A 23,522-nucleotide genomic window follows, 5' to 3' on the forward strand; every position below is an offset into this window, starting at 1 on the left:
CAGTTCTGAGTACATGGGTCACACAATCCACATTGACCAAAACGAAAAGTTGGTGATGTTTGGAGTGACCCATGTCATACAGTAAAAAGATTGTTGGGCACTCCCCCATGTCCATCAAAAACAACATTGTCATTTATGATGAAGTGTACAGGTAAGAAAAAAGAAAGAAAGAAAAAAATGTGCTTAACTGCTTACATGTTAAAGGGTAACTTAAATGTATTTCTAATGTCAAAAAACTGAATGAGTAATTATATTTAAGTTGAAAGTTTTCCTTCTGTTATTATCTTCAGACCAGCTGTGTTGTCCTAAGGGATATGGGACCAAGTGCGGGTAGACTGTGGTCGGGAATTTTTCCTGACCCTGTATATGCAGGAGAAGCTGGCTGCATACCGTCACAACAAAGAAAGGCAGCCATACCTCCAAACTCCATCTACCAGGGTAAAATACATGTCATAAAAAAATACAATTGATGCTTGTTTGCATTTGGGGGCCTGCCGCATGACACTGTGCTTGTAATCTTTTAACCTACACAGAATCATGTAATTGAAAGGATGTGGTCAGAAGTGAACAAAAGAGTCAATTTCCCTATGAAGGCTGCACTAGTCGAGATGTGTGACCAGGAGGAAATTTGTATGGAAGACAGTCTGATCAGATTCTGCGTATCCAACCCTGTATTGTTTCTCTTTCCTGTGCTCTGCTGATCAGAGCGGCGTCCCTAACAACGGTGTTTTTTTACAGTGTTGGGAACATTACTTTAAAAAAGTAATTAGTTATAGTTACTCACTACTTGTTCCAAAAAGTAACTGAGTTAGTAACTGAATTACTTTATAATAAAAGTAACTACCGGTAGTTACCAGGGAAAGTAACTATTTGCGTTACTGTAAAAAAAAAAGTTGCTTTATGTCAAAGAATTTGGATTTTTCTTGTAATGAGATGGCAAACTGTAGTCTTGTAGTCTACTCCTATAGTCGCGTAGCGTGTAGTCTTGTGTATAATAATTGAGATCGCATTCTCCGCACCTCGCATGCGGGAATAATTCAAACTTGAGGAGAAATGATACAGTGGGAGACGCTGTGTCTGTCATATATCACAAAACAGGTTCAGGGCGCACATCAGTAGACGCCGCGCCGTTCATCATCATCATCATCATCATCATCACCACCGTCTTCACTATCCGCGCTCCACAGCTGCACCGGATTCCCGTCCAACACCAGAACGGCGGGACACCGGGCCCACGTAGCCCTCGCGCGCCGCTCAGACCAGCAGCAGCCCCAACTCCGGCTCCAGCTCGCGGCAAGTTTGCACGTTTCTCCACGGACAACAGGCTGCCGAGACCAGGCACGAGCGGCGCGCAAGCAGAACACGATCCTGACTTTTTTTTTTTAACCGACAAATTCAATTCATAGTAACGCACCGCATTTAACGTTCAGTAACGATAACGGCGTTGTAACGACGGAAACAGTAATTAGTTAGATTACCCCGTTACTGAAAAAATAACGGCGTTACTCCAAACACTGCTTAGCAACGGTTTGTTAAACAGAAATAACGCAAATCAGAATGTAAATAAATATCAGAAATATTAATGAATTATCGGAATGCAACATCCAATCGAGCCGTGTAATAAAAAAGGCTTATCCACTGTTTTTGTGAGACTTGATGTCACAGCCCATAGACGGCCTTTGGAAGTCGGTACCCAATGAGAAAAAAAAAAATAGACGAGGGAACCGGAAGTGTTAAAAGCGCTAAAGGAGTTCCGGTTCTACTGGCAGAGAAAGAGGGAGACAAAAGAGAGACAAAAATGACAGAGAGTGAGGAAGAGAGAGAGGACAGATAGAGAGAAAGAGAGAGGAGACACAGATCGTGACGGGATACTCCTGTGACCGAGAAGGACGCTGGGCATAATGGACAACAGTGCAATAGCCAGCAGGTAGGCCTATGCAACAATAAATCGTTACCATCCTTTTGGGCAAGCGATTTTTGAAAAGTTTGAAAAGAGTTTATATAGGTAAGTTATTTGTTTACACTAATAATACAGAAAGGAAAGTTAAGTTTCCCAAACTTTGAGTAATTTTTATTCACTTATCAGGGCTGTACATTTGGACAACTTTCGTCGCTACTAAAAAGCATTATTTGCGACAAGAAATACCAGTAGCACACCTGCCAGAGGTTGCGCTGCTAATTATCTTGGCAACGCCTCCAAAAGCCCAACGAGAAGAAGAGGAAAAATTACTTTATTCATCCCCTGGAGGACAATTGTAATTGTCCAGTAGCTTACATAACTTAAAATTAAATTATATTAAATGCCAAGTATACATGATATGATAATGCCTTCAGCTTACACCCCAACCCCCCTTAACCACAAATAGCATTGTGCATCTTAAAGGCCGCAGGAATAAAGCATTTCCTGAACCTTTCTGTTCTGCAGGTCAGGGAGATGAGCCTGTTGTGGCTGCTCCTCTGACCTACTGTATGAGAGTCTTGTGTAGAGGGTGTTGTTCAGGGTGTGTAAGCTGAAGGCCATCATGGGGGTGACCCATGGTGGCCTTCAGCTTACACACCATCCTCCACTTAACCACAGCTTCCACCAGCTCCGCCTCATCTCCCATCACAGAGCTACATTTCTTGTTGAGCTTGTCTAGTCTGTTTCTGTCCCTGACCCTGATTTTGTTACCCCAGCAGACACCAGACCTGTATCTAAATGAATTGGGACATGGTAAAATCCAAGCTTTAACGTGATAGCAGGACAGAAAAAACATATAGCCAAAATGTATATGCACATGTCAAATTTTCTCTGTTAACATTGTTTTTCCTCCATATTTTCAGACAACCAATTCCTGCTCCCCAAGATTTCTTGGATACAGTTGCAGATGTATTAGAATCTGTCAGCCAAGAATTGATTCAACAATCAGCAGATACCGAGATTACAGAGCAAGCCATCAACAGAGTGGATAGTGTGATTAAAGTTTTGTCAAGCTTTCCAGAACTGCAAAATGCTCAAGAAATCTTTGAAAAATTAAACAAAGCCCTCGAGGAACTGCAAGACAATGGATCTGTCATCTTCCACATTGCCCAACCTGGAAGACCTGCATTCCACATACCGGAACAACAACTACAGTTCTTATTAGAATTTAATTTTAGTGTTCCAGACATTTCAAGGCTGTTCGATGTGAGCATCTCTACTATCCGCAGACGTATGGCACAATATGGCTTAACAGTCATGAACACTTATAGCAGCATTTCCGACACGGACTTGAGAGCAGAGGTGTCACAGTTTCTGGCAAACTGTCCAGGTTCAGGCCTGAGGGTAACGTGGGGCTTTCTCAAGTCAAAAGGCATAAGGTGACTTTTATGTTAAGCTGGCACATACATACATAGTAGGCCTATATATATATATATATATATATGTGTGTGTGTGTGTGTGTGTGTGTGTGTGTGTACGTGTCTTCCAAATTCTTTAGTCACAATGGTGTCAGTATGACACCTGTTGTTTGAGATGGAAGAACAAAACAAATGCACACATTGTACATTTTGATTTATTCGCTTTACTTTGGATTTAGTTTTAATAATCTGTCCACTGTTGAGACAATATTGCTATAGGAAGCAGTGCACGCATTGACCTTTGTATGGTGATGAAACATTTCATTCATTGTCACTTTTCCTTTCTAAAGGGTACAATGGCGCAGAATTCGTGACGCTCTGAGAGCTGTTGATCCCATGGGTGTAATGCTGCGTGGAATGCAGCAAACACTGATTCCAAGACGACCATATGAAGTTGCTGCTCCTCTGTCACTTTGGCATATAGATGGGAACCACAAGTTAATCCGGTAAGCAGCGTTGTTCTTTATTTACTTTTTGAGGTACTTGAATCTGTATTGAGCATCTACAGTAACATTTCCTGCTATAGGGGTCCAAAAGTCTGAATCGTTTATAAATTTATCATTCATGAATTATGTCTTCTGTGATAGTCTTAAACTTTATTTATCTGTCTGTCTTAAATCAGCCTTATGGATGTTTGTGGATCAAAAGTCATATTAGAGGAAAAGGCTCCTTAGGATCACTGTGTTGGAGTTGTAACTACACAATGGCTAATGATATCTTTTGATAGATGGCGAATTGTTGTTCACGGTGGCATTGATGGCTACAGTCGCAAGATAATGTACCTCAAAGCGAGCAACAACAACAAAGCATCTACAGTTTTCAGCAGCTTTTTGGCAGCTGTCAATGAATTTGGATTGCCAGAACGGGTTCGGAGTGACAAAGGTACGCTACATGTAACGTGTTGCGTGTTGTTATGTGTATCCCTTCGTGAATTGCGTTCTAAAGATCATAATGAAAAGAAACCCTTTTGTGCTTTTAGCATAGATTCTGTTCCTGTATCGTTGTACTGTATTCTGAAATTGCTAATGAACAATTCAATCCATCAATCAAGGTGGAGAAAACATGGATGTAGCACAATACATGTTGGAACATCCAGACAGAGGACCCGGTAGGCCTATTATGTATTCTTACGTACCGTACATTGAATGAATGTCCACGCTGTTCATTGAATTGCAATTCCTTGAGTTGCAACACAGTGGGTTAATTGCAGTGTAAACAAAGAAAACAAAGAAAACACCGGCATGATGAGTGCCTCCGCGCCGCAGCGGTCAAAAAACGTTTGTCGTTCTGGGTCAAAAACTGATAACAAGAGTGAACAATGCCAAAGTAACATTTTTAGAACAATTAAATCAACATTTTGTAGTTAATATGATGTAGATTAGTGGATTACCTGTTATTCATACTTTCTTTCTTTCTTTCTTTCCACACAGAGCGAAGGAGCCACATAACGGGAAAGAGTGTCCACAATCAACGAATAGAGCGTTTGTGGCGTGATCTGTGGTGCGTAGTAAGCTCCAATTACTATGCAGCCTTCCGCAACCTGGAGGACATTGGTGAGCTGGACCCTGACCTTGACATTCATCTCATCTGCCTGCATCATGTGATGATTCCAAGGATCAACATGCACCTTCAGCTGTTTAGAGACACATGGGATAACCATCCTATGTCATCTGAGAGCAACAAGTCTCCACAACAACTTTGGATATCCGGTCTTCTGTTGAATCAGGGATCCCACACGGTAAATAATCATCTTGACAATTGTCATGACAATCATGTAGTGCGATTGTGTATGGACCATTTTTATTCAATGTTTTTTTTTTATTGTCACATTACTTTGATTACAAAATGGGGAAAAAAATATGTTTCTGAACAACTCATACTTGGTACACTCGTATACAGGGTTCTAAATTAACTTTTTTGATCACCAGCCAATGAGAGAGAAATTATTTACATTTGTAAAACAAAACTTTGTTTCCCAATCTTCATGAAAAGAATATTTTTTTAGCCTCTGTGATACTGACAACTGAAATGATTGCTCTCAGGTATTGTCCCTCCTCTATTTAAATATGAAAGTAGGCTGAAAATCACAGGACACGTCTGTTCTGATGATACAAGTCAGTGGTCCTGAAATGTGGGTTTCTCTTCTATACACATTCTACATCTACGTGCAAAGCTCTGTGGGAAACAGTAGGGGAGGAACAGCTGGGCAGGGAACCGGGATTTGACACAACACTGACGAGCTCTGAGAGCCGGTTATTATGTCGCTGCAGGAGAAGCAGGTCCATGCTTGCAGCTGACTGATTCTGAGTCAATTCTTATCACATGACATGACATGTGGTGCGCTTGCTGCCTCCCAAAAAGTAGAGATTTTTCACATGGTTGTGAGCGCGCATGACAAGCGTTTCCGCGTTACATTTGAATGGCCCCATGCACACACACACGCTTCAACCAAGTGGCACCCTCTTTTATATACAGTCTATGGCTTCAAACAAGGCGGGAAAGGGGTCAAGTAAGAGACGTGTTGAAGACCCTTGCTCTAAAACCGTCGCTGCTCTAGCGTCAAATACTGGCCTGTGTGCAGCCAATGGGTGTCTGATATGTCAACATGTAGCACTACGGCAGTGTTCATGGGAAGTGTAGTAAGTACTGCCAGGGGGACAAATGACCGAGAACAGTAGAGCGGCTCTGACCGACATGATAATTCATAAGTCATTCCCTTAAATATCATAAAAATGTTAACACCATCACACTGGGTCAGGGAACTATTGGCACTTGAAATGCATCTGATGTTAGTCTAATATTAAATGTGTGTTACCCTGTGTAGACCAAACTTATAATATATATATTTTTTTATTTTACATATACAGTACAACAAAGATAACAAACAGAAACAGAAACAACAGCAGCAACAACAACAACAATAGCAAGAAAAAAACAAAAACAAAACATGAATGGAAGTTCATGAATACATTCATAAAACACCCCACCTACACACACACCTACACTCACACACACACACACACACACACATAACACAGAGGGAGTGGTCCCGTTCTGAGACTGGCAGGACTGGGGACATAACCCACCAGGACCACACACCACACAGAGAGTGCTGAGAAGGATAAATTGAGGCTATCATTGTGCCCGCTCACAATGAAATGCAACATTTTAACATTTGGAAACATTTAATCCTGTTCTCTTCCACCTATAGAGCGAAAAGAGAGAGTCAACAAGCCTGGTCCAGTGACCATCTCTCAATCACCTATATTCACCTCTCTTTAGTATATTCAGACCATGTGTAGACCAAACTAAATCTAACATTTGAAATCTGATTTCATGACAGGTTGATGATCACACATATGGCATTGACTGGGGTGGACCTGTAGGTACTGTCGATCCTTCAAATCCAGTCACTGTCCCCGAGGCTGACGCACCACTTCAGGCAGCGATTGAGGCCCGACTCCAGGAGACCATTAACCCTCTTCAGCCAAGCCCATGTTTTGGGTTGGACTTATATGTTAGGGCTACCCGAGAGGTGCAGGTTGTCATTGGACAGCCTTAGCTGTAGGTGGTTATTTGGCAGGATATAAGAATATGAGTCTTCTTTTTTGTTATTTTCCCTTTTCAAAACCAGAGTAATATACAGTAATTCTGTAACATTCAGTCATGCTGGTGAAACTGAAAGGAGGATTCATTGTTGGCTGCTGCTAATCTACATGACCACGCACACACACAAAAATTAAAATGAGTGGCTCAGCGACACCATTGTTGTATCCTTGTTCATTATTATTTATTTAGAAATCATTATTATTTATTTATAGATTCTATTTCATGATTACATTCAGATAGATTAAATATATTAGATAGATAAAAGTAAAGTACTGAGTAAAAGTAAAGTTATTTACATACATGATTTCATATAACTGATATGTGATGTTGCACATTTAAACCTTTTTAAATATAGACATTTATGTCTATATTAGGGTTGTCTCGTCTGTTGTCTTTTGTTTTGCTTTTATCTTGTTGTATGTGTTGTTTGTATTATGGACCTCCCAGTGGGTGAGTCTGAAATAAAGCTTCAATCAAACCACAAGGGGCGTTCTGTTTGTTTACATGTCAGTTGAGAGGAGGTCAAAGTTCGAACCGTAGAAGAAGAAAGTGTCAGTTGGTAAACTGTTAAGGTGTGCTCTTAAATTGATGTCATGATCTGTGAGAGATGTACAAGTGCGCATGCGCAGAATAAAGTGAGCTCTCTGTTCCGGTCACTCCGATGATTAGCATGTGTGATTATTCCTCCGTGAAATTAACTGCTTAGTTAACCCGCTGTTCCTGCCCTAAAGATGGCAACACCAACATAAACAGTTGGAAGAAGAGAGATTAGTCTGAGATTGTTTATGTCCTTTTAGCAGTGTTGGGAAGATTACTTTGGAAATGTAGTTGGTTACAATTACAAGTTACTCTGTTGAAAATGTAATAGTAGTGTAACTATTTCAATAACTTTCTCAAAGTAATGTAACTAATTACATTTGATTACATTTTGATTACTTTTCTTAATTTTGAATGAAATCTCTCAACTGTTAACCATTTTCATATTTTAAGACCTATAGTGTGATAAACCTTTATTTACAGCATGTGGAAAACATGATACCATGTTGACCCAATGACAAATGTGCACAATTTAGACAATTTATAAAGATGAAACTGTTCAAAAGTTGTTCTTTTATATGTTCAAAGGTTTAACCATATATTATGAGTCTGACCTTAGGCCTGTACTGCGAAGGAGGCTCACTTCCTCACTAAATGGAGCGACAACGGGCTGATTTCAGCCAAAAAGGAGCAGGTTGTTTTAATTGAGAGAGTATGAGCGATACAAAAAAGCCTGATCACAGCCTGAAGCAACAGTGTCGAGCTTGGCCCCTGGAAGGACGCGGAACCGGAGACTCCAGCTCGGGCATGCTATCAGGGGAACTCTAAAAAAAAAAACAATAATAACAACTTATATAAAACAAGTTATCCCAATACACACATTTTATTGATTTATTTCATATTTAACAATAAAACATATATTTTTTTTAATATCGTATGAACCATATGAACATGTTTGTGTATCAAATTTCATTTAATTTCAATTAAAAACTGGTCAAACAAAGAGCCGTTGCGATCACTGGTCACAGTCTACAGATTACCTCCGCTCTCCTCGCACAGTTACCACACACGGGCTTGAGGCATTTCAAGTGTCCGACGTTTGGTTCTGTTTGCAGCTCTTTCGGACCGGCACTGCCTCCGTTTAACCCTATATAATACAACTATATAATAATTAACTTACAAGTAAATTCGCAAAGAAGCACAAAGGCCGCTAACAAAGCTAGAGACGAGAGACAAAGAAAGCAGCAAACCGTGCGAAAAATGAAACAATGAAACCCCATGAACCGTTCTAACCATAACCCTAACCTACCCTAAAAGACAAAACATACATTGGACTTTGTTATTTATTGTTATATCTGCAGGAAATTACAATTCATATCATATGGTGTGACAATCAAATCATATGTCGTGACAGGCAGACATGTCGCACCATATGATGAAGTGTCACACCATATGATGTTTTCTGCACTTAGCACAACCTTGAGTCTTGTAGCTACACATTAGCATACTAACAACATGCTAGCTATAACAAAGCAGCATTGATTTACATGTAATTATGACAAAATAATAACATTTCTTTTGCATTTTTATGAAAAGTGTGTCACACCAAAAGACATCTGGAAGTGGGACTTTTGTCAGAGTGCCAACAAGATCTGATTTATTGTAAATATAACAATGATGACTCACCTCAGGTTGTACAGTACAACCTTGCTGAAGAAGGTCCTCTCCTTCCCAAGGGTGTCAAAACAGTTGCCCGTTGAAATATCCCAAAATAGTGTCACACCATATGATTTTAATTTGTGGGACAAAATCTTTTTGATTAGAACTGACTCAAAACAATATGCTTGGACTTTGAAAAGAGTAGGCTCACAAATAGACATCTGTATTATTTTTCTGTATTTTTTTGAGAATTTTTGCATTTATTTTTCTTAGTTTTGTTCAAGAAACAAGTGCCGGACAGTCACACCATATGAATTTTGTTATGTTTGGTTGAAAATTCTGAAAAAATGAGTGATGAACTGTTTTAATGTTGAGTATGTTCACATAAAGCATAATGTTCTGCACAATATTGAGAAGGTTTTTGGCAAATATATTTTATATTCATACATGTTTGACACTGAAGACAGCAAAACTGCCATGTCACGTCATCCACCCATGTCTGTATCTCGCATTGGATCGATTGCACCATCTACTGGATGAAAATGTCACGTCATCCACCCATGTCTGTATCTCGCATTGGATCGATTGCACCATCTACTGGATGAAAATGGAACACAGAACAACTACATTACGCGTTCATGTTACGCGGAGTCCGCGCACCGTGCAGATCAACTTCCGGCCGCGCAGCATCAAAATCTGCGACCGCACGTGCGTGTGAACGCGTAACAACATTTGTCAAACAGTGACAGACAGACGTGCGCACGCTGCTTCATATGTACGCAGCTTCTTGTTACGCGTGACAGAGTCTGCGCACGTCGTTTCCGCGTACATGTGAGCGCCTGACAAAAATGTTCAATTATCTTCATGCGAGCGTTAATGCGTGCGTTCGCTAAAAAACGCATGAATGTTACACGTAGTTACTCCGCGTAATGTGATCACAGGCGTGCAGCAGCCATCACGCGTGAACGTGCGCGTGAACGCGTGACCATTATAAGTCAATGAGGAAACTACATTACACGTCAGGCGCTGTGTGCTGCACAGGCGTCAAAGCACGCGGGTGTGACGCGTTCAGTTGATAGTTGCGCAAGTAATATGAAACGATTCTGACGCCATACGCGTAACAAGAAGCTGCGTACATATGAAGCAACGTGCGCACGTCTGTCTGTCACTGTTTGACAAATGTTGTTACGTGTTCACGGAAGAAGAAGAAGAAGAAGAAGAAGAAGAAGAAGAAGAAGAAGAAGAAGAAGAAGAAGAAGAAGAAGAAGAAGAGAGGAAGGAGAAAGGTGAGTGGGAAAGATGGTGAGTACTTTATAAATACATAGGTCATTTGTGTTGTGTAAGTTTTAAAGTAGAGTCTGGAGTATTGCTTGTTGCAGTGTAAACAAAACATTGAAAATGGGCCCCTCCTCTCGGGCTCAACTGTGTAACGTAACGTAGGCTACGTTACGTAGCCTCCTGCCACAGACAGCAGCAGTTATGAGGACCACAAAGGAAAGGAAATATAGCCTAGTCCAGCGGTACTCAATAGGCGGCCCCGGAACTATTATTTAGTCAGTATGTGTTTTGGTTGGGTCAACACGTGTATCGGGACTTGTCTCCATGCCAACAGACAGCCTGTTATTGGGTCGCGCTGCCAGCATTTTTAAGTTTCACTTTCGTTTTTGAAGCCGTTCGCATATTGCCACTTTGCCAGTAGGAGCATAGATAGATAGCATAGACGGGAAAAAAGATTACATGAAAATGGCGTGTTCCAAGTTCTCTGCCTAAAGAAAGGTGGACAGTGAAAATCGCCAATTTAAAGAAGAATGGACTGAAACGTTTGCATTCATTCTTTCTCCAACCAGCACAAGACCCATGTGCTTAATATGCCAGGAGACTATCTGTGATGAAGATTTCCAATTTGAAAACGGCATTATGAGACAAAAGCATACACATATCCTCAAAATTCAGAGTTAAGAACAACAAAAAGAAATGCACTAAATACAGTATATCACATGTGGCCTGACCGACCTCAATAAATGGACCTTTGAGTCATTGAAAAACATCTTTGTGGCCCTTGAGGATTTGTATTTGAGTACCCCTGGCCTAGTCCGAGAGAAGCGCGTGCCCGAGGTGACGGTGAACAGTTGATACTCTGCCCCATCGTGTGAGTAACAATCTTAGGACGTAAATGAAGTGGCGTGCATGTATTGGGTGTAAAAGTGCAGTGACTGCCATCTTGTTTCCCTCGCAGCAAGTGGAAGACCAGCGGTGGTCGTGGAGGATCGGTGTTGCCAAGCTACCACAATTACGAACCCCTTCCCCCCACACCCCCTTTTATAATTTCTGTGAATAAATATTGTTTTAAATGCCCTTTACAGTCTCCAAGCACTTTCTTGCTTTTAAACAGCTCCTCGCTCTTACAGAGCTTGCTTTAATTGAAAACACATTTTAAATTACACACATAACTTTTGCTAGCTGGGGTCTATATAGACATGTTATACAATTTTATTATTAGATTTAGGCTAATTGAAAAACACAGACACAAAGTTAGTAGCCTAGATACAGTACATGTTTTCTGTTTTTCGTTCTTTTATTTTGAAGCGAAAAACATCACATCCTGCTGTGTAATTAGCTGCATTGAACACAAGAAGATCTATTGAGAACAAAAAATCCATATTTCCTTTTATTTTAGCGAAAAGTAATGCAAAAGTAATGTAAAAGTAGTGTAATGCCTTACAATTCAAAGACAGTAATATTGTAATGTAACTAATTACTTTGAAATGACAGTAACATGCAGGGCTGGACTGGGACCTAAAATCGGCCCTGGCATTTTCAGCCGAGACCGGCCCACCAGGTATCGATTGAAAGACAATGAAGCCTATGAATGACAACAATTTCTTTTCTGACAATGCTTGTACACTGTCGGGCATCGCCCCTCGGCTGTAATTGGTCCAGCCCAGAATCAATCATGACTAAGGGGCCGATCTACCAGTTTTGTGTACCAATAGCAGTGTTTCCCACAGGATTCTATCGTGGGGGGCTTGTGATCTTGTAGGGGGGTCCAGGGGCATGCCCCCCCGGGAGAACATTTTTAATAGATTTAATTTTAATGCATCAATTTGGTGAATTTTGAGAACCAAAATATGACATCAATTACTGACCAATTTCTTACAAACTGCTGGTACTAATACAAAATGTTGACATACTAAATGGGGTTGAGGAGTTTAAGCATTCAAGAAAAGATGAAAAGAAAAATGACTAAAACACAGTGCTGAGCCTTCCAGGGTTCCCCAATTAGTTTTCACTGAGGGCCAAATTATGTCCAGGTTGGTTGTAGTAGCAGATAGTAGTAGTAGTCATAGCCTGTGTTGAGGGACAGATAAAAATGTACGCTTGAAAGAAAATAAGTCCAATATCAACGATTTATTTATTTGAATGCCCCTGGAGAATATTTTGATCAACAACAAAAAACAACAGCACTACAGCAAGTGGCGCACAAGAGGAAAACAATATTGTATAACAGTAGAGTTAATGGTTTTTGTTTGCAGTGTCTTGCTTTTGTCTTGTAATTTGCAGACGGTCCCATCGCACTCGCCCGGCTGCCGGCTGCGCATATAGATCAATGTTCTCCGTTCAGCTCGGAGGACAGCTGATTTTTGTAAAAAATCTGTGTTTTGGTGCTTGTAGCTCGTAGTCTTTGATATTACGGTGGGAAAGAGGCATCATTTGTGTTTGAAAACGTTTCACTTCAGATGTATTGATCCCGAATCTGTGAATATATTTTCAACTTTACCGACTCTTTATTTCACCTTATGGCAGGTTATTAGTTAGTCACTGGGTCCGCACGGCCCGGATTTGCTCTTGCGGGCCGGATTTGGCCCGCGGGCCGCTAATTGGGGATGGCTGCTTTATACTATTAGTTTATTATGACTATTATTATTATTAATATAAGTGGGTGACTATTCCTCAGCCTTCCTTGGTGTTTTGGTTTTGACATACGCGCACGCACTGTCAAATTCGCGCAGCTAAGGGGGGTCGGTGCGGGGGACGCCTTGCCATGGCGACGGGGGAAAACAGAACGTTGATGAACCAAACCAGCCGCGAGGATTTCCCCTTATAATAAGCGCTGCTGCCCTCCTGTTTAGGCCTATTATTAGAGCCGCTAGTTAAGTCCATTCAATGTGTGGGAAACACTGAATATGTATCATGACTAATACCATTAATAACACTAATACCATTAGTAAAAAAAAAAAAAAAAAAAAGGCTCGGCCCAAAATCGCCATCGGCCCTTCGGGCAAATGCCCGATATGCCCGATGGCCAGTCCAGCCCTGGTAACAAGTAATAAATAATGCATTACGCTTTTGAAGTAACTTGCCCAACACTGGTTCTCACTCATCTAAGAAATAATCTCTTATTTATCTCGACACTGAAGACAGCAAAACTGCCATGTCACGTCATCCACCCATGTCTGTATCTCGCATTGGATCGATTGCACCATCTACTGGATGAAAATGGAACACAGAACAACTACATTACACGTTCATGTTACGCGCAGTGTGCGCACCGTGCAGATCAACTTCCGGCCGCGCAGCATCAGAATCTGCGACCGCACGTACGTGTGAACGCGTAACAACATTTGTCAAACAGTGACAGACAGACGTGCGCACGCTGCTTCATATGTACGCAGCTTCTTGTTACGCGTGACAGAGTTTGCGCACGTCATTTCCGCGTACATGTGAGCGCCTGACAAAAATGTTCAATTATCTTCATGCAAGCGTTAATGCGTGCGTTCGCTAAAAAACGCATGAATGTTACATGTAGTTACTCCGCGTAATGTGATCACAGGCGTGCAGCAGTCATCACGCGTGAACGCGTGACTATTATAAGTCAATGAGGAAACTACATTACACGTCAGGCGCTGTCTGCTGCACAGGCGCCCAAAGCACGCGGGTGTGACACGTTCAGTTGATAGGTGCGCAAGTAATATGAAACGATCCTGACGCCACACACACACACACACACACACACACACACACACACACACACACACACACACACACACACACACACTCTCTGGAGATTAATCATGTGAAACATATATTTCATATATGAAAGCAGTGTCAGTGTCTTGAAGACATAAATACAGGCAGATTTGACATAGTTTGACTGACAGTAACTTCATTTCTGCACTCAGCAACAAAAAAAAACTAACTATATGTGAAGTTGCTCTGATCCACCAGAAAACTGGGTTGCTGAAAGTACTAAATTGCTTCTTACTATTAAATGCAATACACAGCAACAACAAAGTTGTTCTGGTTTTACGGCATTGGCATCACAGCTGTTCAGTGGCCAGAGCCCACTTCACTTGCTCAAAGGTGACACCTGATGGCGGAAGTTGTACATGACGTTCACAACAACATTAGTTTGACATTATGAACCTTGAAGCTTAGATAGACACCTGTACCTGTTGGGAGATTAAGTATTTCATATGCAAGCTGAATCTGGGAGGTGAATGAAGTAGATGTTTGAAATACAGAATTCACAACTGTAAAGTCTTGAATTACACAAATGTTGATTAAAACAGTATTCCGTTTAAAATTATGCACTGCAAATGCTCAATAATTCTGAGGCATTATTTGAGAACAACACAAATATGTAGCCTACTATATACTTTGACCACACTGAATTGTTTTGTTTTCTGCAGGAAAATATTCTTTTGAGGGATTGCGTGAATGCAGCTGACTGGTGCAGCAAAGAAAATTTCCAAGGCAGACTCAAACTTCCTGCTGTCCTTTCGATGGACAAAGTGGAACAAGCAGAGATCCTCCGTTCACTGCAAGAATGGGGAATCATGGTGACGAGGATTCTCCAGCTGAAAACTTTTGCCTTCGAAAAAAGAGAGGACTCCAACAAATTCTGTGCAAAACTTATGGATGCAGCAAACTAAAAAGTTTTTGACAGATTTGAGGAAACAGAGGAAGAGACTTAAAACAACATTAATAAAAAGAGTGAACAAAGCTAAATAGTGTCTTCTTTACCGTGCTTACTGTGTTTACTGTTGAGACTGACAAACAGGGGAAAAAGTTACCCCCACACACACAAATCTCAACCCTAGGTTTTTTGATTAGGGTCATGTACCTGCTGATTTTGGCATTCATAAAGTCTAACAATATTTACTTCTAACTTGATTAAATCATATTTATTATCAAAAACTAGCCAACGTAAAACCAGTCACTTCATCCTGTGGCAGGGGAGTGGCAACTGACTCAAACAGCTGTAGCCCCGCGGCAGGTCAGTAAATGCCGTGGTAGGTGAGTGGCAGGAGGGGGAGAGAGAGAGAGAGAGAGAGAGAGATGTGTTTCTATACCCCCCCCCCCCCATGCTACATTCTTTTAATTATCATTATTTTTTTATTAGATTAACAGTCCCACAGTCACTTCATCCTGTGGCAGCTGCTTCAAAAAGCTGTAGTTGCCATGGCAGGTCGGTAAATGCCGCGGCAGGTCAGTGGAAAGTGCCTCAAACAGCCTCAGGTGCCGTGGCAGGTCGGTGGCACCTGAAGATGCCACAGCAAACAGCGACAGCTGCCGCGGCACCTCACGATTTGCGCGTGCTTCTCAAAGAAAATGCTGCTCTCAGTCAAAGATAAGAATAAGACTTCCCTTAAAGGAGAAATCCGGTCAAGTTCCCGCAAGTTCCCGTCTCCCGATGTCCTCACTCTGGAGCTGTTTTCAAGCCAATACAGTGAAAAACTTCTTTCCATCGAGCAGTGCCGTCATGTCCATATGACAGTGTAACTAGCGCCCACAGATCAAAACAAACACAGATCATGACAGTACCCCCTCCTCAAGGGACGGATCCCAGACGTCCCCAAGGTTCATGATACGTAGGGCGGGTGGAGGGGGCCAGGAGGAGGGGTTCAGGATACGTAGGGTGGGTGGAGGGGGTCTGGGGGCAGGGCTCAGGAGGCCGGGCATGAGGGCGACCTAGCGGGCGGGAGCGCTCAGGAGGCCGGGCATGAGGGCGACCTAGCGGGCGGGACCGCTCAGGAGGCCGGGCATGAGGGCGACCTAGCGGGCGGGAGAGCTCAGGAGGCCAGGCATGAGGGCGACCTAGCGGGCGGGACCGCTCAGGAGGCCGGGCACGAGGGCGACCTAGCCGACGGGGCCGCTCAGGAAGGCGACGTGGAGCAGGCGTAGGACGGCCCCCCGTCGGAACAGGAACGGGTGACGAGCGGACCTCCCGAAGGCTGCGTGGAGCAGGCGTGGGACGGCCCCCCGTCGGAACAGGAACGGGTGACGAGCGGACCTCCCGAAGGCTGCGTGGAGCAGGCGTGGGACGGCCCCCCGTCGGAACAGGAACGGGTGACGAGCGGACCTCCCGAAGGCTGCGTGGAGCAGGCGTGGGACGGCCCCCCGTCGGAACAGGAACGGGTGACGAGCGGACCTCCCGAAGGCTGCGTGGAGCAGGCGTGGGACGGCCCCCCGTCGGAACAGGAACGGGTGACGAGCGGACCTCCCGAAGGCTGCTCGGAGCAGGCGTGGGACGGCCCCCCGTCGGAACAGGAACGGGTGACGAGCGGACCTCCCGAAGGCAGCGTGGAGCAGGCGTGGGACGGCCCCCCGTCGGAACAGGAACGGGTGACGAGCGGACCTCCCGAAGGCCGCGTGGAGCAGGCGCGGGACGGCCCCCCGTCGGAACAGGAAGGGTGACGAGCGGACCTCCCGAAGGCTGCGTGGAGCAGGCGTGGGACGGTCCCCCGTCGGAACAAGAACGGGCGACAGGCGAACCCCCAATAGGCTGCAAGGAGCAGGTGTGGGACGGTCCCCCCGTCTGGGCTGGTGCCGGACGACCCTCCGCCGGGACTGGTGACGGACGGGCCGCCGACTGAAGACGGGACGGGTAGGCCTCCGCTGGAACTGGTGACGGACAGACCCCCGTCAGAACCGATGTGAGCAGCATCGGGGGGGCTCGCTTCCTCGTGCCGCACCGCCTCCTTGAGGTCGGCAACCGACGAGCCAACTGCCGGTCAGCCAGCTGGACGCTCCTTGGCCCTCCCAGGGCCAGACGAGTACCCCAAAACGGGTTCGGGCAGGAGCTGGGAAGCCGTGCTGTGGCCGAGACATGATCCGGTGGCCTGGCTGTGACTGTTGCCTGGGCCGCTAGCATGGCTGTAGCCGAGACATGGACTGGTGGCTTAGCTGCGGCTCCAAAAAAAAGTCCGCTGGCAGCAACTTGGCGAGCCCTGCTAGCAGGATTCGTCATAAAATCCACATACCAACGTATGGTCTTAAGTCCATCGACTGCTGGGTCCTCTTGTGGTTGGATCATTCTGTCAGGGTTTCGAGCTAGGAAGCAGGCGTGGACTCGAAAACAGGAGGTGAGGACCCAAATGCAGTGAAAAAGGTTTTATTTTAATAATAAACGAAATACAAACCAAAAACTAAGACTAAAACAAAGTATCAAACAAAGGAAACCAAGAGGGCAAAAACGACTATCAAAGAAACACTTACTAAACAGGAACCAAAACACGAAGGGACACGGGAGGCAGAAACAAATACATCCAAGGACAAGACGTGGGGCAGCAGACAGGGAGTGACAGACAGCGACCTCGACAAACGACAAACGACAATGATCCAACATGAGACAGGGGAAACACACAGACTATATACACACAGGGAGGCAGGGAGCTGACGAGGGACAGGTGAAACACATCAGGGCAGGCATGGTAATCAACACGAGAGGGAGGGGGAGTCAAGACAGCGGAAACAACAAGGACCAGGAAGTACGAGACAGGGAATCACACCAAGGGCAAAATTACAAAATAAACCAGGGAAACAAAATCAAGAAAACACAGATCAAAACACACACAGATCATGACACAAACACTATTTAATGCAACTAATTGAATCAACACGTGAATTTATATCTATATAGATTGTCCCGTCACATCTGACGTCAGATCAAAGGCGGATGGCACGCGTAACGGAAACTCAGCCTCTCGGACCAAAACATCTCCCTCTCTCTCTCCTGTTTTTTATAATATGGGCATTGTTATTATTATGATACGCGCGCACAGCGCGTGATGCGCGTGGTGGGAGCGGCGGCGCTGCTTCTGTCATCGGGTTGTCAAGTGACGGAACTTGCACTGAACCTCCCCTAACGCATTAAAGGAGAGGAGAGGAGCTCATTTGATTGGTGAAGATCTGAATCGGCTGTATTAATCCCAGTCCACGCCTCGTCTCCTCCTCGTCTCTGTAGAAGAAATTGTGTTACCTTACAATTCTTATTTGGTTTTGGTATAATGTTCCTTTCTCTCTAAACATCAAATGTCCTGCTGAGCTGTTTTCCATTGTGTTAACCCTTGCCGTCTTGATGAAAAGACTCTTTGATCATTCCCTCTTCCTGAACGGTCTCTGTCTCAAATACATTGATCAAGGCCCGATGAATGACCCCTGTAGTGACATCATCTAGCTCTTCCGAGAACGGTCACACCTTGTAGATATCAACAGATGTCTCTTCCTCTGCAGAGAGACATGTGTTGATTCAATGCAAATCCACTCATGACACCTTCCCTTTTGTTCTCTCGACTGTTCTGTATAAATCCAACTCGGCCAGGCCATTCGACAGAATGGACTGTGTGGCAGCGCAACATTGTCTTTTCTCCACTGTCAGTGATTAAACCTAATTTGAACCAGCCACAGAATTGGACCTGAAGAGTTTTCTTCCACATCTCCCACTCACGCCTTCTTCTCCTCCCTCTTTCCCACTTGCGCCGGTGGGCGAGACGGGAGGTGTGCCTGCGCGAGCCTGCGCGGTGCACGAAACTTGCAAAGTCCAGGCGGACACACCCCGTCGGCGCGGCGCAGGTGCGCTGAAAGCTGACTGCGCCTGGTCTACGAAACTAGGGCCCAAGGTCAGTATTCATGATTCCAAAATAAGAAGGACACACGGCAAAGACGGAACCCATGGGAGAGCTATGCGATGAAAACTACTGCAGTCCAAAGGCTCATCTCCCCTTTGCCAAAAAAGACATAATGGTGATAACCCCCAAGCCCTTTGGGATAAGATTCTATGGAGTGATGAGTCAAAGGTAGAACTTTTTGGAAGACATGGGTCCTGTTACATCTGGTAGAAATCTAGCAAGTAAGTCAATCTCTGAATGGCAAAAAAAAAAAAAATGAAGGTTTTGGAGTGGTCTAGTCAAAGTCCTACTTAAATCCCACTGAGATGCTGTGGCATGACCTTAAACGGGCAGTTCTGTCTAATGTGGCTGAATAAAAACAATTCTGCAAAGAGGAATGGGCCAAAATTCCTCCATAGTGATGTAAAAGACTCATTGCCAGTTATTGCAAACATTTGATTGCAGTTGTGGCTGCCAAGGGTGGCGCAACCAGCTATTAGATTTAGGTAATTATTTTTTACATGGCTGATATAGGTTTGTTATAATACATTACCTTCAATCAATGGAATAATCATATAAAAATTGTATTTTGTGTTCACTCATATCTAAATCTTATATTAAAATTAGTTTGATGATCTGAAACATTTAAGTGTTAAAGGGGCCCTATTATGAAAAATCGACTTTTCCATGTTTTTCAACCCTAAAATGGGTCCCTGGGGTGTCAATAAGTCCCCACAGTATCAGAAAAGACCACCATCACCCCGTTTCACTTTCTCAGTTTGAAAGAAATCCTCCCGATAAACGAACGGTTTGCAGAATGTCCACTAAATGACGTCAGCACCGAATTTTCCTGTGCCTTATATGGGTCATCTCGGCTCATTAGAATCGCTCCACCTGTGTGGTCCCGCCCACATAATCCCCATACCTGTTGGCTGTCAGTGTGATGTACATACAAACCAGTGAACTAAAGTGCCAAAATCAACGGAAAGCGAGTTGGCAGTCCAATTGCTGATATTTACTGGCATCGTCGGAGCATCTACGATGGAAATGTGCGCACACGCGTCCGTAAATGTGTGTTTGTGTGTGCGACGCACTTCACCGACAGGAGCTTTGACAACATGGGTCGCTACAGTTCAGGATATGCTTCTAACCTGAGGCTAAAGTTTGGATCAATACCGACAGTCCGAGAGCCAACCACCGACACTGAAGCGGTAAGTTACTAAATATTATGTAATATGCCGTGTTACAGTTTACCGTTGCTTTCTTAGCATTGGTGTGTTCATTGGCGTGTTGCGCTAAAGTTAGCATTGGCGTGTTGCGTTAAAAGCTTCCATTGTATTGATATTGAGGACCGTTAACGATACGTAGTACTGCGGGGGCCCAAACCTGTAAAATAACGCTAGACATCAGTTTGCTTGGGAACGTTTTGTAGCTTGAATGCGGCAGCAAGAGCAGCTGATCTGTTTGTTTATACACGCCGATGCAAAGACGACGTCACCAAACGTTTGTTTTTGCACCGCTAACGAAGGGATTTTACGAGCTATTGGTGCGTCACAACATCAGTTCTAGTGAAATAGTAATGTGTTCCACATTTCAGATGTATTCGTAAACTCTGTCTGTCTGTCTGACTGTCTGTCTGCTTACAGAGCAGCAGCTCACATCAGCGTCCCACAGCGACCCACCACAGCTACTGTTGTCACCTGTCTAGGAGGACTACAGGCTCCTTACCCAAGTAAAGGTGTGTAGCCTGACATGTAGCCTACTTTAGATCAGGTTTAACAGCAACTACTAGTAGTCGTGCAGATGTGTATTTCTATTATGTGATATCATGGGTTTCATTCCTCCATACAACTCAGTTACAGCTACTGTGTCCTGCAAGGACTTTGGTGTTGGCACAGCCATGGTTCCAGACCTGTTTCACAACCACTCCAATAAGGAGACCATCAAAGAGAGCTCGCCTGGACCCGGTAGAGGATACTTTGGAGGGCAGCTCTTCCTTGACTTCAGAAGAGCTTGATATAACCCTGCAGAGTCGGCCACAAACAGTTTGCGTTTGTGTTCTGATATAACTGTGAATTTCAACTGCTGATTAATTTGACAATAAAGTCTTTACAGTAATTGTAAAATGTGTCATGGTTAATATTACTGAAGTAACGGTCAGGACGACTGCATAATATGTTGCATAGAGGGATTTATTTTTATAAAACACAATTGATAAACAAACAACAGACTGCTGTATTCCTCTTATGTGTAAAGCACCATAACCAGCTGTATATTTCATGAGTTTTGGAGAGAGAACATTCAGACAGACATTCCAACCAGGATGTCCGACCATGCAAGCCTCTTCCTCCTCCAGCTGCTGCATCCGTCTTCTTACCTAGTGTGAATCATGATCATCGTCATGTTATGTGAATAATAATCTCAACAGACAACTTGGTGTAACAGACAGTAACATTACCCGTGGTGTCTCCATGCAGCAGACATGTTCGGTGTCTGAAGGCCCACTTAGTCACCTAGATGAATATAGTACAGAATTTGAGCATTTCAACAACAAATCTGGTTAATATGGTAACCTGACTGACTTTGCTGACAAGCTGAGGTGTAAACCTCATGATTGAATTTTGTAACAGTAAGTTTGGCACGTAATGTTGAGATGGAGCAAATCACGTTATAAAACACGTTACGGCTGGACCGCTGTTAGTTTGTAGCGTAGAACCATAACCATGGCAACAAGCTGGACGCGGACAGCACAGGGCGGAGAGACACAACCACTTCCTCAGTAGGAGCGGGGTCAGGGGTCATCCATTAGCATAAGGCTACACCCCGACAGACTCACCCGTTTGAAAAAGTGGGGTAAAAAAGCTGAAAATGAGGCGTGTGATCCACTCCGAAATACATGTTCCGAATGTTTTTTCCAGTTGAGGAATTCAAAGACCAGGTTTGGAGACATCAATAACTTATATTAACTTGTGGAAAAATAGCATAATAGGGCCCCTTTAAGTTGAGCTCAACAAAAATACCAATAATAATAATTTAAATAATGACATCAATATGCACTGCATCAATTAGATGAAAAAAATCCTCTCATGCAGTTCCACTCATATGCTTTGTTATGTTGGTATTTTCTTTTGTTTGCATCTTAGATTGTGTTTGCGGTGCAATTGGTGGAGGCCGTCTTGGCTGCAGTGGCATGACTAAGCTGGGCTCATGGCCCCCAGGGTTTTGCCCAGCGCTCTTCTTCCTGAATGGTTACATGTGTTGTGGCAGGGCAGCTGTACGGGCTGCATTATGTACAATCTGTGGATGGCTTGTTGTGGCTCTGAGGGCTAACAGGCCAGGGGTCTGTGGGCATATCACTGCCAAAGGTGGATGCAGCCGTTAGAGGCAGAAAATGGCATCAGTATATGTTTATTAAAATAAAAACTTGTTGTGACATAACTTTATAATGTTAATCCCTTTTACACTCTTAAATGTATTTTCAAGGTATGTGTTATAATATTAAAGAATGAAATTGAAGGTTGTTTTCGAAGCTGAGGTCTGAAATCCATCACAAATGTGTTAACTGTTATGATAATTGATAAAGTTTTACTTTCTGGAACATGAGGAATTTTGAACTGGCCTTTGTACATGAGGCTAGGGGTGTGCGATATTGACCAAAAATAATAATAATTGATGATATTTTGCATCCCTAATAAATGTGCTTGTAAAAGCGTTGTATTGTACTAGCCAGGGTGGGAATTTCACAACGGCCACGACGGCTATGGCCAGACTGAGATTCAAATATAATACAATACAAAAACACTGAGTAGAGCAAGTGGGTATTGAGATTTAAAAGTGCAAGTATGAGTAAACAATTTCAAAGTGGCCTAAAGGATTCACTTAAACGGAAATATTGCACAAAGACCAACAAAAACTATAATGTGAGCATTTTAAACTGATTAAATGCACTGTCACCGGTCCGGTTCCGCTCACACCACGAGTCTGAAGAGTGCAACAGCTTATCAAAATACAGTGTCAACTTTCTGTGTTTTCAAAGTAGAAAGCGACATCGTGGTGGTTTAACGAGGCAGAGCAGCATCAGAACAACATCAAGCGCGTAAAGTACACGAAGAAGAACGTAGCGGGAGCGCGCGGCGAGGATTGTTGCGGCCGCGCGTCTTGCGGAGCAAGTCTACTGTGCTGCGCGGAGGCGCTCCTAATGTAAATGATTATTGATTTATGAATGAATTGATAGGTGGCTTTTTTTTTGGCGTAATGATTTTTTTTTTGGCCTGGAGGCAGGTCTCCTTGGCCTGGCGGCCCCGCCAGGCCAGTACAAGTGGGTCTCTCTGGTTGGCGCTGTCTGTCCGCTTTCTCCGTCCGCGCTGTCGGCTCTCAGTGCTGTGTGGCGAAACGCCCCCCTTTCAGATCTACTTTCATCGCACAGAGGATTTCGGACTTATGCAAATG

The 23,522-nt window shown here is 43.7% G+C and overlaps 1 long non-coding RNA gene across 1 annotated transcript in view; it reads left to right on the forward strand.

Moving 5' to 3' along the window:
* Nucleotides 1-15,012, forward strand: part of LOC311016416 — a 34,559-nt gene extending 19,547 nt beyond the window's left edge. Inside the window, exon 3 of the long non-coding RNA XR_014597484.1 lies at nt 14,874-15,012. This is a non-coding gene — a long non-coding RNA (uncharacterized lncRNA). The remainder of the gene's footprint in view (nt 1-14,873) is intronic.
* The last annotated feature ends 8,510 nt before the right edge of the window (nt 15,013-23,522 follow it).

Source organism: Eutrigla gurnardus (genome assembly GCF_963514095.1).
Source record: "Eutrigla gurnardus genome assembly, chromosome: 7".
Taxonomy (NCBI): Eukaryota; Metazoa; Chordata; class Actinopteri; order Perciformes; family Triglidae; genus Eutrigla; species Eutrigla gurnardus.